The sequence below is a fragment of the Capsicum annuum genome, chromosome 8 (assembly GCF_002878395.1).
Source record: "Capsicum annuum cultivar UCD-10X-F1 chromosome 8, UCD10Xv1.1, whole genome shotgun sequence".
Taxonomy (NCBI): Eukaryota; Viridiplantae; Streptophyta; class Magnoliopsida; order Solanales; family Solanaceae; genus Capsicum; species Capsicum annuum.
The window spans coordinates 60,503,381-60,522,702 of record NC_061118.1 but is presented as its reverse complement, the minus strand read 5'-3'; positions in this window follow the sequence as shown (position 1 = coordinate 60,522,702).

Below are 19,322 nucleotides of genomic sequence, written 5' to 3'. Positions count from 1 at the left end.
GAGGTGCTGAGAAAGTGAAGTTCATTAGCTTACATGGTAGAGAAATTGACAATAATTTAAGAGAAGAGGAAAATTATTTGATTAATTAGACAGGGTGTTTTCGGTCCAATGACCAAGAAAACAAAGGTCAAAATTATTAGCAAGACAATTATTATGAGAAGTTTGGCTATAAGGGTATATAAGTGGTTTATATGTACCACCTAGACAATGTCATCGAGTTGCAAGATCTTCAGGGAAGTCTAAAATGAATGATATGATGACAAAGATATTAAGAAGTGTAAAATATTTCAATATAGGATTGAAAGAAATAAAAAATAAAGTATCCTCAATGAATCAACTAGTCGATTCAAATTTGACTTCCATCAAATAATTGGAGCACTAAATAAGCCAATCGTCTACAACATTCAACTAATGAAAGAGTGGTACCTTAACTAGTGATACTCAATGTCGCCTTAGACTTCACCTATAAGAAGTATAACACAGTCGTAGTCAAATATATAACCCAATAAAGGTTGGGGTCGAACCCATAGGGAATAGGCTAAATATCTATCATGAACTTGCTAAAGTGGCCAAAAATATAGAAAAGTAAGTAGGGGAATTTTTGGGAAAACATCTATAGAAACAAATCCCGATCACTTGGGTTAAAATTAATATAAGATGAATACTAGGACTATGTTCCTCATAACTTCTTAGATCCATAGACTTATCGTGCTACATCAAACTATCTTAATTCCTTGCATGCACAATCTATCAACAAATGTATCCCAAACCATCTTGTAAATGCTTTTGGTGAATTTGACTCTTCACTTTTTAAGTCTTAGAGTGTCACCTTACTAACTCTTGTCCTGGATCCCAGATTAACTATTACCTTTTGTGTCAAGTTAATTTGATGAAGGTTAATAACTTCAAATTGTTATTGTAATCTTTTTTCCTATTTTCTACCTCTTTTTTGGAGTAAGTGTCAAATATAAGTTGGTTCTCAATATATACAGTCATTAAGAAAGAAATCACACCAAAGAATATCACAATACATACAAGAATATTATCAAGAATGACTTTTCTATTCATATACTTTGTTATTCCTTTAGGGTTCCTACAATCCTTGTTAGATGTTCTAGCCGCTCATGTTTACAAGAATATCCATTGAATTCAGAAAAGAAAGCATCTGAATAGTCTTATAATATTTGAAGAAGAAAAAATAGAATACCAAATTAATATTCAACCATAAAGCCAAGAACATATGATTCCAAGATGAAAAGTCAAATCTCATAATGAATATAGTGTTATAAATGTAAAGAGTGTGTAAACTTATACAAATAAATAAAATGTGTATTTGTAGAATACATCAAAATCCTAAAAATCCTAACCAAAATGAAAAGGAAAACTAGGTTACCAGCAACTTACAGAACCACTTATGGGCTATAGGTACTAACTACGGAACCTAGGTGGGTTGTAAGATTCAGAAGAAATCAACAATTGTCTGAATTTTCACCTACAATGGAAATTATAAGGGGCATAAGTGGTACTTACACCCTGTAAGTAACCCTATGCAACTCTCTGAACAAACTTTATACTTCAGATCTCTATAATCTATTTTTTCTAACACTTATATGGCCACTGATGGTGGCCAGAAGTGGGTCCTTGAGGGTCCCTCTATAGACTTTAACTCTTTTTCTTCTTTTCTGCTCAAAAAACTAGTTTCCTGTAAAACACATCTTATATAATCAGACCTAAGTACTTTTATATTTTCTGGTTATAATAAAAAAAAAGTGCCATAAAACCATGACACATCAACACCCTTAACTTAAAACATGTTCATGTCCTTAGGCAATAAACACAACACTATGTTCAACCAAGAGAAGCCTAAGGAACTTATGGCAGTCAACTCAATTTCAAATAAACAACTTTACCCCCTCTTATTTTAAACATTTCAAAACCAACTATGTGAATATATGTAACACAATATTTCAACACAAATGAATCAAGCTATGTAATTACATTAGTAATAAACAACGAAGAGCATATGGAAGTTACACTACTTGAATAGATAAGTAGCTAGTAACATAAACCTTGTTTTCTTACAATAAAAAAGTTCCACTTTCATAGTATGATCATGTATGTAAATGCGGGGACAATATCGAGATGCTCACACTCCTAAAATAAGTTCCAATCAATGTGCTTACAATACCGTAGACTTTTTGTGATTCTCTTTACCTTAGCTTTTCAAAAAGTCAGACTAGGATCACTACAGGAATTTATTCAGCTTTTAATGTAGGCTTAGGGGATGGTATGGTACATTTGGGAATTAGTGACTCACCCTTCTTGACACTATACTTATTTTTATGGGATCCACTTCTCAACCCAACTTTCTGTTATTTTCTCTTTTCTCTTTTGTTGCTTATTCAAGTTGGGTGTGATTTCTTTATTTTCTCTTTTTCTTATTCTTTTCTTTTTTCACTTTTTTTCATTTTTCCTTTTTCTTTTTCTATTTTTTTCTTTCTCTTACCACACCCAATCCTACTTTATTTTCTCTTATTCAAACTTGTCATCATACTAATTTTAACTATGTACCCATATGATAGATGATGTACTATAAAAATATAGCACTTTCGATACTTAAAACAAAGAAAATATGCATGTTTTTAAGGTTGTTTGGTTAGATATGATGCATTTTGGGTATGTTTTGTAGAAAATTATGTTTTGGATGCTAAGTTCATGAAAAAGATGAAAAGGGTGTTTTTGCTACTTATTGGAGCAATTATGGATGTTCAAGACAATTTTTGACTTATTTGTGATCAAACCATGTGTGGTAATTGAAGAAAAGATGAAAAGATAACTCTCAGCACTTGCTGAATCAACATGAGGACCATGAGTAGAACTAATGGACCGCATGTGCTCAAAGGAATTACCAAACATCCAAAATCTTGAGAGCTAACTTTCAAGAAAAATTTTGTCTAGCACTTGAGGTAGCCACTTACATCCTCCCTACTGAACGCAAGTGCCATCTATTCCCAGGGACAGGGCACAAGTAGAGACCAGAAGTATCTATCGACTCTATTTTCTCCTATTTTATTCGGACATTGGTTGCAGGGTTTTCTCATGTACTATAAATACGCTTTATGTGTTTTTTAGTAGAAGTTCTGCACTTTTGATATTCATAAACATATTTCTATTTCATGATTATATTTTGATCTTGGTATTCTCTTGTTTTAACTTCAGCTAATTAATTCTATTATGGTTGTGGGTTTTCAACTTCTTATTATTGTGATTTCATCTATGCTTTCAATCATGAATGTCATTGATCACTTTACAAGCATGAGTAGCTAAAAACCCATGGCTATGGTGGTGGAAACCTTGGTGGATTGACGAAGTAGGGGAAGTGCTATTGTTTTTTGGAAATGATACCCATGCATATATTGCTTTATCTTGAATATAATAGATTTCTTAATGGGTCTACATGTTAGAATTCTTCCTACATTATTGGTACTTACACCAAAGGAGGAGTAGTGACTAGGAAAGATTAAGACAACAGTAATTTGGAGTTTAACCGTCAATCCACGCTTTTAGGTTTTATCTTAGTAAGATCGTTAGGTTTCATCTAATCATTAGAGATTTAAACAAAAATAGTTAACTGGAATCCTAATTAGTGGTGATTTTACATCTCATATGCACTCAACATTCATGCACATTACTATGTTTGATTAATAAATGAGACATAATTGTGATTGAATGCACTAATATCCATATTTTACAAGCACATAGTTGATGAGATAGAAAGATGTGGATTAGAGTTAAAATGATCAAAATAAAGAAAAAAAGTGTAGTTTAATACTTGGTGCAAAACTAGCCTCAGTTACCGCGGTCATGGTCTGAGCACTGAGATCATGGTTAATTCAAAAAGGTCACTTGACCATGGTCATGTGAGTTAATTCCAATCGCGGCAGTCGTGGTCACGGCCAAGATAGTGCAATTGTGGCTTAGCAAAAGATTGCAGCCCAAGGGCAAATCAGGAAATGTATGTGGCTAATCCCAATTTTTGGGGAAAAAGACTCAAAACCTACTTCATTCATAATATTTCTTCTTCCCAATAGTTAGGTTTTGGTTCTTGAGTTCATAGCCTTCAATCTTAGAGAAGAAAATATTGTTTAAATTTTTGGTCCAGAATACATTAGAGTAGTCTCTAAGTGGAGGAATAGCTCACTTCTATTGGAGATTTATGGGACTCTAAAGTTTGAAGTAACATTTACTCAAGCTTCAATAAAATCATTTCCATGGAGATTATACGTATATGTATGCTTATTTATCTTATATGTAGCTAGATCTCCCTCTTGGGGTTTTGTGTGAATAGAGGTTAAAGTGTGTATGGGTTGTTATTATTAGATTCTATTAGTAGTTCATGTTGATTGTTTTATTCATTGCTTGACTAATTTGATTTGGCATTTATGGGTGAAAACTCCAAATACCAATATGTGTTTGATGGGTGAAAGCTCAAAACGCTAGAAAGCTCCAGGCCTTCTTTGAAATAAGGATTTTAAGTGAACTTTATGAATCTATATCATCCTTGAAAGGGGGATTAGAGTCCGAAGTAATGGTACACAATTATATGTGTAGTTAGCTAATCTATCACTTTGTTTGACATAAGGGTGGTTGTGAAGTTGACTAGATGTGATACCCCAAGTTTTCCTGTTAAATATTTCTCTCCCAAATGTGTTGAGTCGTTAAAGCCTTTTTATCTTTCCAAGAGTCCATTAAGATCTCAGATAAAAATATGTTGAATTCTGTTCTTTATCATGATTAATAATTTTTTTGTGTGGAATTTCTAGATATGAGACCTGTCATCGTGTAGAGCATCGAATAAGCTTCCCAACGATATGTGGATCATCTAAAACGGACACTCGACCAATGAGTTATGGTCATTCTGATCTAACCGTGAATAGTGGTGAACAATAAATGTGCAGGAAAAAAATACTGAGGCAAGGCGAATTTTAGGGTCAACTTCAAATGATCATAACTCGTTCTACATAATGATCTGGGTAAGCTACTATATATCAATAGAAAGCTTTGAGAGTCCTATTTTCAATGAAATTAGTTTCATCCAATTTGTATATCGAAGCAAAAAGTTATGGTCGATCCACTTCATCCTATCAAAACAGTCCACCAAAGGACAGATTTGACATTATTTGATTTTTAAGGGTATTTTGGCCGTTTCCACTCCAATCCATCCTGGTAAACCACAGATTTAAATCCATTAAGAGCATTCAATAGCTAATTTTTCTCCAAAATTTCCTAAGGCTCAAACCCCAATCCTACTACTCCAAATTTCATCCTTCTATGTCTCTTGATTGAACCGTAGAAATTTCATATAGATTTGGAATTTGAGTTGATCATGTTAAGGGCTTCGAGAAGCACTCTTTTTTTTCGTGAATAAAGTTCCGGAGTCGGAAGTTCATATTCATCTTCCATTTTTAGGTATGTGGGGCTTTGAACAAGAATAATTCTTTCGTTCTTGTGCCCGTATCTTTAATTTTTATTATGAGTTTGGCAAATGAATTTATTTTCAAGATATCCTACCATGAGATTTTGATTATGTATATATGTAAATTGTTCAATCTTGCCAATTATGATTATTTAATGGATTCATATGGTTCTGTAAGTTGAATTATGTCTAAATAATTCGATTATGAACTTATAAAGATTTGAATTGGAAGTTTTGAATCACATGAGTATTTGACTATTTTCGTTCTATGAATTGAGATTTAATATTGGGATTCTTGGTGTTTCTATCAAGAATTGATATATTTTGAACACGTATCCACTTTTTAAGTTCAAGAATGAATTATTGGTATTTTCAAGTGTTTTCGAGCCATGTATCAAATTTTGAGCTTCCTTATGACAATTTGAGTTATTGGGTATATTAATATCGAAGTTCCAATGAGTCTTGGTATTTTGTAGATGGTTTTGATGAGTTAAATTGCTGAAAATATTACGTAATGAGTCTTCATATATTTGTCCAAATGTCGAGTCAGTTATGGGTCAATGCATTGATACCTTGTTGATGTTGAGGAAGATTAAAATGTTTTGAGCTAAAATGTGTTGAGTTAGGAATCCACAAATTGATATGATTTGAGAAATGAGAACGAGATTTGATTTGGTCTTTATGATAGACCCTTGTGATATTGTGGTGGATTTCCTAACGCATTTTGAGCTTGTCGGGGTGTAGTACTTAGCACCGAGAGTGAAATTTGGTATTTCCCCAAACCTATGTGCCACCGTAGGGTTGTTTGGTGATGATATTATTGGCCAGAGAGCCCAATTGTGATTATTGCAGTTTTAAGGTCGTACTCTCTGGCAAAGAGTATGACACTCTCGCCAACAGGGGTTTTAAATGTTGGTATTCCACGTAGCTCACGTGGGCTTGTTGGTTATAGGAAACTCCCGTATCCATAAGATTAAGTTTCTTGAATTACTGAGTCACTCTGAGATTTGAGTCAAAGAGTTGAGATGTTTATGATGATTTATAATTACATATGATGATTTTTGATGATATGATAATTTATGATGATTTAGGATAATTTATCATAATTTATGATTTATAATGATTTACGTGGATTATGAGATTTTATCATATGAACTGTTTATTATGAAATTATGAAAAGTATGATTTGATATAACTCAAGCCAAGTGAGTCATCATTGTCCGCATGCATGTTTTCATGAAATTGATTATACTATATATTGTTGCATGCACCCCCACATACTCAGTATATTTCAAAGTGGTGACCCACATTTTCCATGGGCTGCATTCTTACCAAAATGTAGGTACAAGTTGTAGCGTACATATTATGTTTAGCTGGGTCGTAGCTCTCTATCGGCAGGCGATTAGTCCTTTTTATTCAGGGACTTGAGTTGTTCAGATTTGAGGTGTATTGTATTTTTTCTATTCAGTCGTATGGAGTAGGGGTAGGAGTCATGACCCGACTATCTTTGGTCAATGCTAGTAGAGACTTCATAGATAGTCACTAGTAGTCAGTGTATTCAGTTTCAGATTTGTATATATATGAGTAGAATTATGAACGTGTAAATTTACTTTCATGTTGGTCAGACTAAGTTATGAGTTGTTTTCGCATTATTCCTTCTATTTTATGTATTTTATTCAATTGCTTTGGGTTATGCCAGATGAAGGGTTAGCTTGGGGTCACTTGTGACCTTAAGCACCGTGTGACGTCTCAGGATCCAATTTTGGGGCGTTACAAGCTTGGTATCAAAGCGCAGAGTTCAAGTGTCCTAGGGTGTCTATGAAGCCGTGTCTAGTAGAATCTTGCGGACCGGTACAGAGACATCTGTACTTTTCTTCGAGAGGCTACGAGGCATTTAGGATAATGTTCTCTTTCTTTCAAGTCATAGATCGTGTTGTGGAAAGGTTCCTTAAGAAATTCATACGGGTTCATATCTTGCATAAATTAGACCATTTCTCCTTGTTCTAAAATACCGGATATAGTCAAGCGTAAATCCTTATAGATGGTGCTTTCTTAAATAATCTCCTCTGATATTACGAGATTATAAGTGAGCTAGGAATAAATGATTTCATTAGTGCTCTTGAGTTTTGAAAAATTAAGGTGTCATATGTACGTTCTTGAAGGTTGTGTATTAAGCCTATGTCGGAAGTGTTTTTGGATTCCTCCCTAGAATTCATGATGTGATTTCTTATTTTCCTTAGTCGTGTACTAATGTTTAGACAGGGTGATTAACTAGTTTTAATTTTCTCTCTTGATTATATTCCTGGGCTTACTAGCAAAGGTTCCATAGCTTTCAAGATGTACCCTCATCCCTCTTGAGTCGTTCAGTTGAGGTAAAGTGAGACACATATTCTCGGATCCTTAATTATGGTGTACCAGACTTTTATTTCTTGAAAATATTTTCTGATCATCTTTTGATGAAAACTTGAAGTCTAGTGAAGCCGTGTGGGGCTTATTTTGATTCACTAGCATAATTGTTTTGATATTTATTTTTCTTTTTCAAAATACAAAACCAAAGTCTAGTGAAGTTATGTGAGGCCTGTTTTGATTCACTAGCAGCTGGCTATTTACTCTGTTGTTCTTGTATTGGTTGGAACCTAGGGGTTGGAAACCTGGTGGAAGGAGGTGTTAATAAATTATTATGGCATAGGCCATGGAATTGTGGATGATTATTGTCGTTATGAGGTTTTGGTGAACTAGTATATTTGGGGTGTTTGATAGATGGAAATGGTTGTTGAGATTGTTGTTAATCGTAGTCAGAGTGGGTTGTTAACTTTGTATAGCGGGTGATGAGAAAAATGAATTTAATGATTGAATTGCTATGACTTTAGTGATAGGGAGGAGATTTAGTAGGTTTAAACCATATGTATGGGAGCTTAAGTCTATTTGTTTGTGATCAAGTGTGATACTGTGTGTTGAGGTAGTAGTATGCTCAAGGTGTTATGGGAATATTTTTTAAGTTATTAAATGTTAAGCGGTTAGTGTTATCCTTGATCGAGTAAGTATGAATGATGATATATGGTATATGATGTAATGGTGAGTTAACTTGGGAATTAGAGGTTGACGAGGGTGTTATCTTCAGATGTGATATTAGTAAAGCACGAAGAAGTTAGTATGGTTTAGCAAAGGTTTGATATATCCATGGTAAGTGCTAGAATCTAAGCTGCGGAGTGCATGAATTGTTGTATGATAACTTTTGAAGTTGTGTAAGTTGGTGGGTATTTGAGAGTTATGTTAAGATTGGGTTTTGCGCTCGCGGGTATAGTTATGCGGGTTAAGTTATGGATCTTGTGTATGGGTATATCCGGGGACCCTGGAGTAAAGAGAATGCCATGAAATAGAGTTTGTATGGTGATTCGTTGACTCGGAGTGTTGGCTTAAGTCTAAGGGGGAGATAGTAGAAAAAAAATAACTAAGTTAAGATTGCGGGATTCAGGTAGGTGTATCGGTGGGTTGCAAGTTGGTGGTGAGAAGGAGTGGCGTTGATCCTATTTTACCCCAGCCTTTTCAAAGACTTTGATATTTTTTCATGCCTTATGTTTTATTCCCCCGATCATAATACATGTTCATGCATATCATAGGAAATCATGTATTCTTCTAACTATCAAAATATGAAGTCCCAATTTTTCTAGTGGGTGAAATCGACATTCCATAAGCTATAAACTCCAAACTCAAGTTGCGTGGTTCATAATGCATGTGCTTAAGTTTTATTGTATGTTCAAGTTCAGTCCACCGGCAACACCCTTAGCGACCAATAAGATTCAATTTATGTCTTAGGTGTCCTTAATCTTTAATCTTGATTCTGGTTGAATTCATGTATTTGATGCCCTAGTTCTCCGGATTCAATAATCACACCAAGTCATACTCAATATCCTTTCATATTCTACCCTTTCATGACTTGCCATTTGTCGAGGGAGTGTGGATGAACAGTGGTGACGATAGGAGAGAGTGAGCGGGTTTTTATTGATAAAGATTGTGGCATGTTAATTTTAGCTAAGGTGGCAAGTGTGGAGTAAGCTTGAGGCTAGGATTTTGATGGATGTCATGGTTATTTGAAGCATTTCATGTTGTGTTTGTGAAAGTAGTTGTGTGACGGTTTATCTAGGTTTGTAGGTGGGGAATTGTTGAAGTGAAGTCTTATGCATGGCTTAGTTAATTGGAAAAGTTAGTGAGTGTTTTCTTAAGAATAGTGCCCGGAAGTTGTCTTAATAAAGGATTGTAGAATTTGAAAACGGTGTTTTATGGGTGTTGATTAGGAGTGTATACGTAATTATAAAGATAGGCTTGAACATCATGTGTGTATATATGGACGGAGATTAAAGTTTATATTATCGATAAGTTTTGGTGTCAAGCTAAAAGCTCTTGTAAATTGATCTTGTATAGCACTCATGTATTGTGAATATATCTCCTGTCTGAGGATATTAGTTGCAAGCCTTGGCCTTTCTATAAGTTGAATTGCATATATGCCTATGAATAGTTGCCTAAGCTTTAAGACTTGTTGATATGAATGTGATGGTTGAAAATGGTGAGTATTAAGTGGATTAGAGTTGATTGAGTGGTAATAAGAATTATCTGTGAGATGAGAAATTGTAACAATGTGGATGTGTGTAAATTTATAATTTGGAATGGTGGTCTGTTACGATATTAGGTGGAGGAATTGGTGACTCCAAATTAAGCTTGAAAATGAGGAGAGAGAGTTTCACTTAGTTGGATTTGAATAGCCAAGATTGCAAATGCCTTGTGAGAATTATGAATTGAATCAAGTATGGTATTTGGGGAAAATAGTATTGCGGAGAAAGGGTGTGCGAAGCGTATTGATAAGCTTAAAAGTAAGGAGTTGTACTGCGTGGGGTCTAGTACTTTTATTTTGATATAAGACTGATCGACCTACGCTCCGTACTTAAAATTGGGGTCGAGTTATAAATCCTTATTTCAATATATATATATATATATATATATTGTTCGGACCATATCCCAAACCCAATTTCTTCCTAGTAGCGTTGAAAGTTCCTTGGAAAGATTTTGAATCATGTCCTAATTGAATGAGAGTGTGTCTTGATTCGGTCCATGCACCTAGAAATTCAACTTGATAGTTATTCCGACGGATTCATATATTTCATCGATCTTCTGATGTGGTCCAATCTCACTACTTAAAGTTTCGTGAGCATAACCATTTCAAGAATGATTTATTTGCGTCGAAGCAATTTACCAAATTCTATTTAGACTTTGATTTTGTTCCCGAACCAAGTATTAAGCCATGGGTCGATCATAAAGTCTCCCGTGTATCAATTAGTATTATTCAAGGAGAACCGATCTAAAGAGGGAGATATTGTGATATCCTGAGTTTTCATATCCTAGATCTTTCATCTCTTTCTTTGTGAATGCAGATTTAAATCGAAGTTATTAATTTTTCCTTCATCCAACTCTTTTAGTAATAGACTCAACTATGTCGTTGTGATTATCATGAGGTTATGCGTCGAAAAGTACTCCAAAGCTTAGAAAAATATAAACTTGTTCATCAAGATATTTTAGTTGCATATCCTCAATTTTCCTTGTCTTCCTAACCCAACGAGCGACATTCGAGGATGAATGTTTCCAAGGGGGAGATGATGTGATACCCCAAGTTTTCCCTTAAATATTTCTCTCCCAAATGTGTCGAGTCGTTACAGTCTTTTTATCTTAACAAGAGTCCGTTAAGATCTTGGATGAAAATGTGTTGAAAATATTACGTTTTGAGTCTTCATATCCTTGTCGAAATGTCGAGTCGATTATGGTTCAATGCATTGATAGCTTGTTCATGTTGAGGAAGAATAAAATGTTTTGAGCTAAGATGTGTTGAGTTAGGAATCTACAAATTGATATGATTTGATAAATGAGAAAGAGATTTGATTTGGTTTTTATGATAGACCCTTGTGATGTTGTGGTGGATTTCCTAACGCGTTCTGAGCTTGTCGGGGAGTATTACTTAGCACCGAGAGGAAAATTTGGTATTTTCCCAAACCTATGTGCCACCGTAGGGTTGTTTGATGATGATATTATTGGCTAGAGAGCCCGATTATGATTATTGTAGTTTTAAGGTCGTACTCCCTGGCAAAGAGTATGACGCTCCCACCAATGGGGGTTTCAAACGTTGGTATTCCACGTAGCTCACATGGAGTTATCGATTATAGGAAACTCCCATGTCCATAAGATTAAGTTTCTTGAATTACCGAGTCACTCCGAGATTTGAGTCAAAGAGTTGAGATGTTTATGATGATTTACAATTACCTATGATGATTTTTGATGATATGATAATTTATGATGATTTACGATGATTTATCATAATTTATGATTTATAATGATTTACGTGGATTATGAGATTTTATCAGATGAACTGTTTATTATGAAATTATGAAAAGTATGATTTGATAAAACTCAAGCCAAGTGAGTCATCATTGTCCGCATGCATGTTTTCATGAAATTGATTATACTATCTATATTGTTGCATGCACCCCCACATACTGAGTACATTTCAAAGTGCTAACCCACATATTTCCATGGGCTACATTCTTACCAAAATGTAGGTACAAGCTGTAGCACACATATCGTGTTCAGCTGGGTCGCAGCTCTCGATCGGCAGGTGATTAGTCCTTTTGATTCAGGGACTTGAGTAGTTCAGATTTGAGATGTATTGTATTTTCTGTATTCAGTCGTATGGAGTAAGGGTAGTTGGGAGTCATGACCCGGCTATCTTTGGTCAATGCTAGTAGAGGCTTCATAGACAGTCACTAGTAGTCAGTGTATTCAGTTTCAGATTTGTATATATATGAGCAGAATTGTGATCGTGTAAATTTACTTTCATGTTGGTCAGACTAAGTTATGGGTTTTTTCCACATTATTCCTTCTATTTTATGTATTTTATTTAGTTGCATTGGGTTATTCCAGATGAAGTGTTAGCTTGGGGTCACTTGTGACCTTAAGCACCGTGTGACATCTCGGGCTCTAATTTTGGGGCGTTACACTATACCATGGGTGTTATCTAGAAATAGCGATGCCTAAATTGAGGTTTGGTTACCAATTATTGAACACACTCATTAGCTATTCGGAAGAATCAATGGGTGAATGTTTGGTGTTTTGTTGAAAGACTAGCATCAAAACCTATAACCACTCCTACCCACACTTGATCTACTAAAAGAAAGTTAATTAGTAAAATTTACATGTCACTTCCCTTAGTAATACATAATCCCAATATCCATGCCTAATTTATAAACTCTAATTATTCAAAACCCCAAATTTATACTAGACAAACCCAAAAAGAAATGTTAGGGTAGATACCTATTTCCCCCATTTTTATCTTCTTGTAACATTGGTTTGATTTAACTTGTATCTATTATTTCGATTTAACTTGACTGCCACTCGTATTGTTCCTCGTGGATTCGACCCCAACTTCAAAGTTGGGTATATATATTGGACGACTGCCTTGCACTTAAATTGACATGTAAGTTGAACTTTAACAAAAATGGCACCGTTTTCGGGGAACATTTTGGCGTATTGAGTTAGTTCGGAGTTTTAGCTTACGTGCTTGAATTCAAGCTTGTAAATATTTATTTGTGATTTTCTTTTATTTCCTGTTTTAGGTAGATTTTTATATTATTTTACTTCTATCCATGGTATCTTTCGACAAATATAATTTTGGAAGTTAGAAGTCATATCTCGATGACCTATGTTCATATTATGATGGACCCCACATGAGGAGAAATTATAACTATGCTCCTTAAAGAGAGATGGAATCACTATCTCGATCCTGTTGGGAGTATAGTTGTTAGTTATGTGGTGGTCGATATGGACATTAGAGTGATTTCCTAATTGCCCTTTCCCCCTTTTTATGCTAACCGAGTTGCTAGTTCCTTTTATGAGTTTGATAGGTCCTATGATGAGGAGAAGGAAGAGCAACATTCCGGGTCCACTAGTCTTGAAGAAATGCTTCAAACTATTTTGGATTGGGTAACTACAATGGGGAAGAATGTGAAATACATGCATCGATCCCATGAGGCGTTGAGAAGGGAAATTGTCAAGATAGAGGAAATGGGCAATGAAACAAATCCTGAAAACATCATTACCATGTCCATCTCCCAAGAGAATATTTATTAAGAGGAGAAACCAATCTATAATGATGAGATTGGTAGTGAAGACTCCTTGGTGATTTCCCAATCAACTGAATCAAATGAAGAAGAAGATGTCAAAATAGAGGCATTTGGAAGGGAAATTGTCAAGATAGAGGAAATGGGCAATGAAATACATCCTGAAAACATCACTACTATACCCATCTCCAAGAAGATATTTATCAAGAAGAGAAACCAAGATATGATGATGATCTTGGTAGTGAAGAATCCTCGGTGATTTCCCAATCAACCGAATCAAATAAAGAAGAAGATGTCAAAATAAAAGAAATGGTACTGAAGTCAAAAGAAGAATCATGACAAATCTTTTAGGATGACTCTAGTTTATTTCAGGGTGAATATGCTTTGTTTGGGGGTTTCTTAAGGGTCCCAAACCTTGAATTTTGAGACATGACACTTTGATATTTTTCTCCCTCTTCTTTTAGCTTTAGAAAACAATTACTTTAAAGAGACTATCATCATTATTGCGGGATTTTCTTTGGTGATTTAATCTGAGAATCTTTATTTTCTATTCATCTTTTGGTAAGTTCATCTTTGAAAGAATGAATTCATCTAGTTTCTTCGATTATTACGCATGAGCAGCTAAATTCTTTTAACCTGAATTATGGGATCTAGGGGTAGGTTTTGATAAGGTGTTGAGTGTTCAAGATTCGAAAGGTGGTAGGGCCTCTTTATAATTCTGATGTTTTAATTATTGTCTGTTGGTTGCAAATGATAGATAACACCTGCTTTGATTTACTTGTGAAAGAAATCAAATATAGTGGGAAGCGAATTATCAGCAGGGACTTGGAAACACTAAACTTCCATTTAATAATCTGCATTGTAACAAGGTTGTTAACCTAAGGTAAAATCTGGGCAGTGAATATAAATTCCCTAAGTCTGAGAGGATTATGTAATTAAATTCTTAAGTAGGTCGAGAGACATTTAAGAATAACTTCACTAAAGATAACTTGTTCTCCTACCTACCGTGTGAATCTTAAACCACTAGTAGCAACTGCCAAGTACCAAAACCCCTAGTGAACATAATTCTGGTTTTTCATAAACTCTTAATTACAAACATTTAAACTAAAGTAACCAACGATTACTTGTTAACTAAAACCCCCTTTTTTCTGGAAACATCCTACTATAAGTTAATTAAATCGCAAATGACTTATGTTCACATCATTTCACTTTGGGATTCGACCCCAACCTAGTTGGATTTTATATTGACAATGATCACTTACATTCTCGTTGAGAGGTATATTTTGAGCGTTATCGAGCATCGGGTAGAGTTCCGGATACCAGATTTGGGGTGTTACACTTAAGCACCCGATCATGTAATAATTTTTGGAAGACTCAACCCCCCTAATCATAAAACAATAATAAGGGGGACTCAAAACTCCCTAGTTATTTTGACCCCTGCGTCGACAAATTCTATTTCCAATATTGGTCACCTAGATCTCCACTTTCACGACTCAGCTACACAACCCTTATTATAGCCCAATTAATAGACATATCACACATCCCCGTCATTTAACCACATTTCACATTTAGGAATACATTTTTGGTATCACCATATCAACTACACCTATAAGGTAACAACAACATGCCAAAACAATTTTCATTAACTTGGAGAAAACAACTCCCGTTGTTCATTAAATTGCACCATTGATTTCAAATACCTCTTTATATCATGCAATAGTTCAAGACTAGTTCAATTTTATAAATTCCCATAGTTCTCATTATTAAAACTGATTTCGCATTATGGGGTTGGGGACATAACCATTTCAAAAAACACAAGTTTGGAAAAATTATAATTCCCTAGTTCATTTACCATACCCATGCACCCACAAGTTCAAAACCATAATTAAAGCATGAAAATCATATATAAACTATAAGAAGCATTGTTCAATTCATAATCATTCAAATCCCCCAACCTTTGTTTCAAAACTAACACAAACATCACATGGATAATACTTTAAAACATATGCTTTGACCAAATTTGCAATAAGGGAAGAGTAAGATGCCTTAAACGCCAAAAAATTTTGAGAGAAAGTGTCCCTTGATCCCTTAGATTATCAACTTGATAAAAACCTAAGTGTTCTTGACCTCGAGTATTTTGAGAGTGTTAGGAAGTTACTGTAATATGTTTATGAGTGCTAATAATAACCTAAAGAGGTTATAAGACATGAGTTTCATGTTGGGTAAGAAGGGAAATGTCTAGAATCCCCTTAACTTAAAATCTAAAAAGGTGTCATCTTTAACTACAGTAAACCATTGAATCGTAACCACTCTGTATGACATGTCACCACGAGTCGTAACCACGTAAGTACCACCAAGTCACCCTACACTATTATCCTTACTACTCAACTATAGGACTCATAATAGGACCTTACAACGCGTAGGGTCCATTCATAGTCAGTACAATACCCAAATTGGGACTTACACTAGACATCCTTCGACTACACCTATTGACTCATAATGTATCCTAATGGCTCTGTGTGAGCCGCTCGTACTCAGAGTAGCATCAAGCCACAAACTTACAAATTTGGTTACAACTCATCCTAATGATTCATCTTAATGACTCGTCAGGACACCCTACGACTCATAAGGTCAGTTGTAACCAGGCTTGTGAGATTGAAGCTTAAGAAAGTTTCAAGGTCCAAAATCTTAATTGTTTCAAATACTAGAGATTCTGAGGTTGCTAGTACAATTTATGGTATTGGTATGTCGGATGAACAATGCTACAAAAAGAAAGAGCATGACTAATACATGACTCATATGAAAACTCAGATGGATGTGCTGAGTTAGTACTTTTAGCAGGAGGTGTTGAGACAGTGAAGTTCATTAGCTTACATGGTAGAGAAATTGACAATAATTTAAAAGAATCGGAAAATTATTTGATTAATTAGATGGGGTGTTTTCGGTCCATTAGCAAAGAAAACCAAGGTCAAAATTATTAGCAAGACAATTATTATGAGAAGTTTGGCTATAAGGATCATGACCTAGGGAACTAGAAAATCAAAAATGATAGAAGTGGTTTATATGTACCACCTGGACAATGTGATCGAGTTGCAAGATCTTCATGGAAGTCTAAAATGAATGATATGATGACAAAGCTATTAAGAAGTGTAAAATATTTCAATATACAGGATTGAAAGAAATAAAAAATAAAGTATCCTCAATGAATCAACTAGTCGATTCAAATTTGACTTCCATCAAATAATTGGAGCACCAAATAAGCCAATCTTCTACAACATTCAACTAATGAAAAAGTGGTACTTTAATTAGTGATACTCAATGCCGCCTAAGACTTCACTTCCAAGAAGTATAACACAGTCGTTGTCAAATATATAACCCAAAAAAGGTTGAGGTCGAACCCATAGGGAATAGGCTAAATATCTATCATGAACTTGCTAAAGTAGCCAAAAATATAGAAAAGTAAATGGGGGGATTTTTGGGAAAACATCTATAGAAATAAATCCCAATCACTTGGGTTGAAATTAATATAAGATGAATACTAGGACTATGTTCCTCCTAACTTCTTAGATCCATAGACTTATCATGCTACATCAAACTATGTCAATTACTTGCATGCACAATCTATCAATAAATGCATCATAAAACGTCTTCAAAATGCTTTAGGTGAATTTGACTCTACACTTTTTAAGTCTTAGAGTGTCCCCTTACTAACTCTTGTCCTAGATCCCAGATTAAATATTACCTTTTGGGTGTCAAGTTAATTTGATGAAGGTTAATAGCTTTAAATTATTATTGTAATCTATTTTCCTAATTTCTACCTCTCTTTTGGAGTAAGTATCAAATATAAGTAGGTTCTCAATGTCTACAGTCATTAAAAAAGGAATCACACCGAAGAATATCACAATACATACAAGAATATTGATCAAGAATGACTTTTCACTTCCTTTACTTTGTTGTTCCTTCAAGGATTCCATAATCCTTGTTAGGTGTTTTAGCCGCTCATGTTTACAATAATATCCATTGAATTCATAAAAGAAAGTATATGAATAATCTTACAATAATTGAAGAATAAAAAATAGAATATCAAATTAATATTCAACCATAAAACCAAGAACAAATGATTCCAAGATAAAAAGTCGAATCTCATAATGAATATAGTATTATGAATGTAAAGAGTGTAAACTAATACAAACAAATAAAATGTGTATTTGTAGAATACATCAAAATCCTAAAAATCCTAACCAAAATAAAAAGGAAAACTAGGTTACCAATAACTTATAGAACCACTTATGGGCCATAGGTACTACCTACGGACCCTAGGTGGGTCGTAAGATGTAGAAGAAATCAACAATTGTCTGAATTTCCACCTACAATGGAAATTATAAGGGGCATAAGTGGTACTTACACCCAGTAAGTAACCCTACGCAACTCTCTGTACAAACATCATAGTTCAGATCTTCATAATCTATTTTTTCTAAAACTTACTTCGCCATTGATGGTGGCCATAAGTGGATCCATAAGTGGTCCCTCTACAGACTTCAACTCTTTTTCTTCTTTTCTAGTCAAAAAACTAGTTTCCTGTAAAACAAATCTTAAAACACATCTTATATAATCAGACATAAGTACTTGTATATTTTTTGGTTTTAAGCATCAAAAGTCCCATAACACCATGGGACATCAAAACCCTAAACTTAGAACATTTTCATGTCCTTAGGCAACAAACACAACACTATGTTTAACCAAGAGAAGCCTAAGAAACTTATGGTATTCAACTCAATTTCAAATCAACAACTTTACCCCCTTATATTTTAAACATTTCAAAACCAAGTATGTGGATATATGTAGCACAATATTTCAACACAAAGGAATCAAGCTATGAAATTACATTAGCAACAAATAACCAAGAGCATATGTAAGTTACACTACTTGAATAGATAAGTAGCTAATAAGATAACCCTTTTCCCTCACAATAAAAAAGTCCCACTTTTATAGTATGATCATGCATGTCAATGCGGGGACAATATCAAGATTCTCACACTCATAAAATAAGATCCAATCAATGTGCTTTGAATAACGTTGACTTTCTGTCATTCTCTTTACCTTAGCTTTTCAAAAAGTCAGACTAGGATCACTATAGGACATTATTCGGTTTTTAATCTAGGCTTAGGGGATGGTATGGTACATTTAGGAATTAGTGACTCACCCTTATTGACACTACTTATATTTATGAGATCCGCTTCTTAACCCAACTTTCTATTATTTCTCCCTTTTCTATTTTGTTGCTTATTCAGGTTGGGTGTGATTTCCTTATTTTCTCTTTTTCTTTTTCTTTTCTTTTTTCATTATTTTTCTTTTTTCTTTTTCCATTTTTTCTTTCTTTTACCACACCCAACCCTACTTTATTTTCTCTTATTCAAACTCTTCATCATACTAATTTTAACTATACACCCCTATGATAGCTGATGTACTATAAAATATAGCACTTTTGACAATTAAAACAACGAAAATATGCATGTTTTAAGGTATTTTTGTTAGATTTTATGTATTTTGGGTATGTTTTGTAGAAAATTATGTTTTGGATGCTAAGTTAATGGAAAAGATAAAAAGGGTGTTTTTGCTACTTATTGGAGCAATTATGGATGTTAAAGACAATTTTTGACTTGTTTGTGATCAAACCATGTGTGGGA